Source organism: Oncorhynchus kisutch, linkage group LG13, assembly GCF_002021735.2.
Source record: "Oncorhynchus kisutch isolate 150728-3 linkage group LG13, Okis_V2, whole genome shotgun sequence".
Taxonomy (NCBI): Eukaryota; Metazoa; Chordata; class Actinopteri; order Salmoniformes; family Salmonidae; genus Oncorhynchus; species Oncorhynchus kisutch.
The window spans coordinates 50,292,540-50,299,236 of NC_034186.2; the positions used below are offsets into that span (position 1 = coordinate 50,292,540).

At 43.3% G+C, this 6,697-nt stretch overlaps 1 pseudogene; it reads left to right on the forward strand.

Moving 5' to 3' along the window:
- Nucleotides 1-304: 304 nt before the first annotated feature.
- On the forward strand, nt 305-6,072 carry LOC109901511 (lysophospholipase-like protein 1; annotated as a pseudogene).
- Nucleotides 6,073-6,697: the final 625 nt, after the last annotated feature.

Consider the following 6,697-nt stretch of genomic DNA (forward strand, 5'->3'; position numbering starts at 1 on the left):
CGTATTGGAGCGTGCGCGCATGCAGCGTACATTCCCTAGTCTTTGTATCATCATGATGGAGCAAAACTTGCAGTCGAACAACCTATCGGGAGTTTAGGTTTTGGTATTCTGTGCTCTGCGTCTATCCAATCACAGATGTCTGTCTGTCTGTCTGCTCTGTCTGTCTGCTCTGTCTGTCTGCTCTGTCTGTCTGCTCTGTCTGTCTGCTCTGTCTGTCTGCTCTCTCTGTCTGTCTGCTCTGTCTGTCTGCTCTGTCTGTCTGCTCTGTCTGTCTGCTCTGTCTCACGCGACACTAACAGAAGTCATGGCTGCCGTACGGAGCAGCAAACTTCTACACAAGTGTGTTGCATCTCCAACGGGGAAACACTCTGCATCAGTCATCTTCTTACACGGCTCAGGTGTTTACATTTTGCAATGGTCTCTATGTTTAGTGACATTTATTCAACAGTAACTACGCTGAACTAGCCTCATAATAACTGGGAGTTTTAGTAGGTTACCTACCTATAGCCTAGCCTGTAGCATAGCCAGAGTACATTTAAATGAGATACTGATAGCTTTTGTACTCTGATGGACAGACAGGACTGTCTTTGAACTTCATAACTCTACAAACTATGTGGCTTCAACGCAACTCTGAGTTATGATATGGCCTACTGTGGCAAATTAATAATGTAGATAACAGTAGCTACGTAAATTCAATTGAGTGGTCAGCATTGGGAAATGTTATTCTAAGGATACTTCATGTTTGGCCTTGATCACGAGAAAAAAAACAGAATGCTATGTTTTTATCTGATATCTCCCTGGTAAAATGAATGTCAAATAAAATAATCTATCAAATATTTTAAAACAAATATTATAGTAAAATCCTTTTCATCGAAAAAAAATGTGAGCAACTCAACAAAAAATATAATTGTGGCATCACCAATATTATTCAAAATACGGTTTATGCCAACAACAGTCAGCAACATGTGAAAGGGATGTTAAGTGACACCATTATTCTGCTCTGTAAGCCTAGTGACTGGTGAGTCAGTTATATTGGCTAACTGTTCACTTCTGCCATGCAGGAGACACTGGACAGTGAGTGTGAGCATGGGTCAAAGAGGTTTCGTTACCAGACCTGGCTTTCCCCCACATCAGAGTGGTATATCCCACAGCCCTAGCCAGGTAAATGCTCTATACAGTCCTGCAGTCAAGCTGCTGAAACCCCTCAACACGGGTGGGTATAATTTGTGGAACGTTCCAACAGGAATCTGTTCCAAAAACTTTGTAGATAAGGTTGCCAACAAACAACGTATACAAAGTTGTATAGCGGCAGAACAAGATACAGGGTAGGGAGCGGGCTATTTCATTACGTTTTTCACTCATCACGTTTATTCCCGAAAAATGTCTGTCCTCACTCTGGTAGCCTAAACATTAAGAATAAGCTACGTGGTGAGTTGATGCCTATTCGGCAGCTAGTTAGCTAGGTGAATTGATCATGCTACTTTGTATGCTTTGTTTGTTGGCAACCTTGTACTTTACAAAGTTTTTGAAACAGGTCCCTGTAGGAACATTCCACAAATTATACCCACCCCCCTCAACACACAGACAAAGCCCTTCAACTGTCATCTTTAAAATAACTTAACTAACCCAGATAAGTAGAACATCTGGGCATGTATTTATAAAGCATCTCAGAGTTGATCTAGGATCAGTTTAGCCTTTTAGATAATAATGATTACGATTATATATCCTAGATCAGCTTTTCTACACCGATGCTTTATGAATATGGGCCCTGAACAGCAATTTAAATAGGCTACATAGCCTAATACCCTTTTCACATTACCGTGCCGAGATGAATGGACCATGTGAGTAGACCATTTCCATGCCAGTGTGGTTCGGGTCAGCACGATATTGTGGAAAGGGGTAAATCTTCTCATCCGCCTAGTTGACCCTCACTGCCCCAACCTTTCCTCATTACATAACCAAACTTTGAATCTTGTTCTGTTGTCAGGCCATACACACCCATGCGGGGGGGGGGGGTTCTGTCCAATGTGTGGTTTGACCTCTACAAAATCTCACGGGACTGTCTGGAGCACTTGGAGTCTATAGACGCCATGGCCAACTCCCTGGGAGCGGTCATATAGGCGGAGGTCAGGGCAGGAGTACCTAAACACAGGATGATCATAGGTACTGTGTCTCTCACACACACAGACACACAACTTCTGCTGCTACTAGAGCTGTCTTACTTAGCCTGTTTTATTTCCCTGTCTCTTTCTGGCTGTATGTCAGATTTGGCTGTATGCTTTCTCCCTCACTCGTTGCCTTCTTCATGACATCCTAACTCCATGACCCCCCTGAATGTGTCTGTTATGCACCCCTCCACTTGCCCATTTGCTTGATCTCGCTCTCCACACACATCACTCTCTCTCTCTCTCTCTCTCTCTTGGCCTTGGTGTTCTCAACTCCCTCTGTCATGATATAAAATGAAGAATGCAAGTTATCAGGTTTCTTTATCCTTTTATATGCTGCCAATTATGAACCGTAAAAGTATTTCCGGAGTGATTCTCAGGTTCTGCAAATCCTTTTCCCCAAATATTTTGGTTATCAGGTTCGCGTGTAAATAACAATGACATAAAACTGCTCGGATCAAGTGCCATAAACACTATTTTAGAACCTAGGTAAGAGTTCCCACGGGAAATATGTGGGGGGGGGGGGGCATCGCAATGTTTTATGTCTTTGTAAGAGAACGAATGATAGCCGTCCATGAAAGGGGAAACCGATGGGAATAGTGGGAAAAGGGTTAACCTACAAGCCCTGAAATATATACATTTACAGAAATAGTTGTGAGTAGAAAAAAAGAGCCGAGCGTTTGTGTGAAAGGCCCAGTGTGGAACGCCAGAAAAGCCCCTGGACTCCACTCCCAGAGAAAGTGATTCGAAAAACACATGTTCCTGAGAGACTGCTGAAATATTATCTTTCTAAATCATAACATTTTGTCATTAACTATAAATACCCATTGGAGTCACTCGGCATACTGGAGAAACGAAGTGGTCTGTACCCAGAGTCCACTTGCAGGGCTGACGGACTGACAAGCGCCAGATCTTTCCGTGGAAAAAAAGTTTTTCAAGGAAAATCCACTGCCGCAGGCTTTTGGGTTTATGTTTTTCACTCTTTAAGAAAAGCACGGATTTGCTGGGAAATCTCAGGAAAGAGAAGCTATCACCACAGTCGTGATTTCACACATATAGGCTCGCACACACACGGAAAACACACAGCAGCACTGTACCAAACAGCACCACAGAGGGGTTTAAGAAAGAAGGAGACATTAGAATGTGAATGTATGATTGAGGTTTGTTATCGTGGATTGGAATGAGAGATTGAGAGTATACCAGAAAGACAGTGTCAAAGTACACACTCTTAGAAAAAAAAGGTTCCTCAGCTGTCCCCATAGGAGAAGGAAAAGTGTTCTACCTAGTACCAGAAAGGCTTCTACAAAGGGTTATCCTTATGGGGACAGCTAAAGAACCATTTTATGTTCTAGATAACACCTTTTTTTCAACGAGTGTAGCCGGTGAGGTAAAGAAAGAAACCGAGAATCTCATGGACAAATGTTTTATTCATTGGGCAAAGCGTGTGAACTCCCCCTTCCCCTCATATCTCCGTTCTTCCCTTCCCCCTCTGACAGGATGATGGGTACTTGCACACTTTCCCAGATGTACGCTGTGTGCCCAGATGTACCCAGATGTGTGAGATTAAGGACGGGCTCGTGAACGGATGCCGACTCCTGAGGAGCGAAAAAGCTGATGATGTGGAACTAAGGAATGTTTTTTCTTTTCTTTCGCAGTCAAAGTCAGAGTATTTTCCACTTCGGACCGCTTAAACTGCCAGGATGGCTTAAGCTACTGTTACTCATACATAATAATAAATGAATATATTTATTATTATGTCGCTACATTATATTATTCCCAATATGCACCGTTGAAAAATGTGATCTTCCCGTGAAAAGCACTTGGGATACAATATTCGATACACATTTTCAGTGAATACCTGCAGAAAGAGACCTAATGGACCCAGTACAATGACATGTTCTGTTTTGTCTTGTTCCTCGTCCAAAGGGGGTTTCTCTATGGGCGGAGCTATGGCCCTCCACCTAGTGTGCCGTTATCACCGTGGCATAGCAGGAGTTTTGCTCTGTCCAGCTTTCTCAACAAGGACCTGTATTATATCAGGTAAGGGAGGCTCTAACTGGGCATAATGTCCTGTCCAGACAATATTCTAAATCTTAACTAGAGCGCCGGAAATCTACAACTATCTAGTAAACTGTCCTTTGAACGACAGACAGTGGTAGAGAAATATTGGTATATTGATATACAGTGTCCCAACTCAAAGATGCTCCATGTCAGTCCCAAGACCTTGCATTTATCTGGAGTTGGCTGCACTTAGTTCTGACAGCGATATTGGACCTATAGTGTGTGCTAGTAAGCAGTCTAGAAGTATCTGACTGACTCTTCTCCCCCTGCTAGGCTGTGGAGGAGAGGGCAAGGGCAGGGAGCCCCCTCCCAGAGCTGTTCCAGGGCCATGGGACAGGAGACGAGTTGGTGTTCCATAAGTGGGGAGGAGAAACTACGGCAGTGCTGAAGAAGGCTGGGATGACGACCACCTTGCACTCGTTCCAAGGTCTCCAGCACCAGCTCTTCCGGCCAGAGATTGAGCTACTGCGCTCCTGGATCCTCACCAAGCTGCTCCCGGATCCTCACCAAGCTGCTCCCGGATCCTCACCAAGCTGCTCCCGGATCCTCACCAAGCTGCTCCCGGATCCTCACCAAGCTGCTCCCGGATCCTCACCAAGCTGCTCCCGGACAGTCTAGATGCTAGTGGGCAGTGACCAGTCAGCCCCACACCACTAAACAGACACATTAACCATATGTTATTAACACGTTAATAACATTCACACTGTTCACACTATTGAGCTGTTTTAAACTGGGCCAAACCAAACTGTACTGCGCTGGCCTGGTTTCTGGAACAAAGCTGGAAAAGCGAGCCAACACGGTTTGGTCGGTATTATAGTGCGAAAAGGATATTAACGTGCTGAGTGGGCTGTGGACCACCTCACAACCACTGTTGGACATAATACCGTTTTTTTTTTTAAATTAAGTGTCAATTTAAAAAAATGTTTCTGCTTGGACACTGTCCGTTGTGCTTGCTTAGTGTACTCAACAGCTGTGTGGTTCCCTTCAAAAGAGAACATGTGATAGTTGAGTGTGCTTATAACCACTCCCTCTGCACTAGTACAGTCTCCACTCTTAACACTTCAGCCTCGTCTGTCTATGATAGGATATGGGAGCATGCTCTGCCTCCACCCCTATAGTCTATAACTAACACTGGAGTCAGATTAGTATCGTTTCTGTAGAGAGAACAGGAATTGTTAGGTCAATCTTTCGCTCGCTCGTTTTTTTTTTATACACCATTATCGTTTTGTGCTGGGAAATGTGTTGAACATGTGTGGGGACGGAGGGAGCTGTTCTGTTTGCTCAGTAGTTCTGCTCCGTAGAACACATCGCTTCATTGATGGTTAGTGGGAGGAAGCGGTTAGCTATTCCTCCCTTCTTCCGCCCAGCAGCCTCTCGCTCAGCGTTGGGCTTAAGGTAGTCCGGATGTTGGGCTGCCTTCACTAGTATAGGGCTGCAGGCCAGGGTAAAAACACAGGAAGATCATGAGTGAGCAGTAGTAACACTTAGGTGCCAAACAATTATTAACGTTTCTTGTGTAGCCCTGGCTATAAATTAAACAACTGTCAACATCAGCAGTCACCTTTTGGAAAAGTTATTGATAAGCATATTTCAGCTTGTTGCACAGCTGTGTATTTCCTCACTGACTAATAGTCTGTACTCATCACTGCCACATAATGGGAGCCAATTTGAAAACAAACACTCACATTCCTTCACCCCTCCACTTACTGTATGCGCTAAGAGGCCACTTAAGATGGGAGTTAGAGGAAGTGAGATAAGAGTTTTGATAGGAGGAGATGATATTGGTCATTGGATGTCATTAAATAAGACGTTAGTAGTAGCAGCTGCAAAGAACATAGTATGTGTGTGGGAGGCATAAGTTGATTCTGATTCCGATATATAACGATTGTTTTTGGAGGAAGAATGAAAAAGATACGTTGAATTATGATTTTTGAAATTGTAACCACAAACTATTAAAATTAACATGATTTGAATTACTTTATTATATATTTGTGGTTTACCTGATATAGGCTATAACAAATCAGCAGCTTCTTAGACACGAATGAAGGAATGAAAAATTATAGCTGCTCAGTTGAACCAGCTACACAATGTAACACGGTCCCCCAACACACACGAACACCAAACCAAAATGTATCTCACTGCAAAAGAAAATCCCAGTTTATTACTTCACATCCGTGCGTGCTTTCTTTCCAACATATAAACTGTATGTCCAAAATGCGTTGACAGTGTTGGCAGCTGTTTTTACAGTAGCAATAAGGCTTATTTAAATTCAGCTGGAAGTTGTCTTCGACACCATCCACCATTTAGGAAGCGTTCACCTCCAGCATCTGTTTCATCAACTTGTGTTGTACTCAAATCAAATTTTATTTGTCACATGTGCCGATTACAACAGGTGTAGACCTTACAGTGAAATGCTTAACTTACAAGCCCTTAACCAACGATGCTTTAAGAAGTTAAGAAAATAATAATAA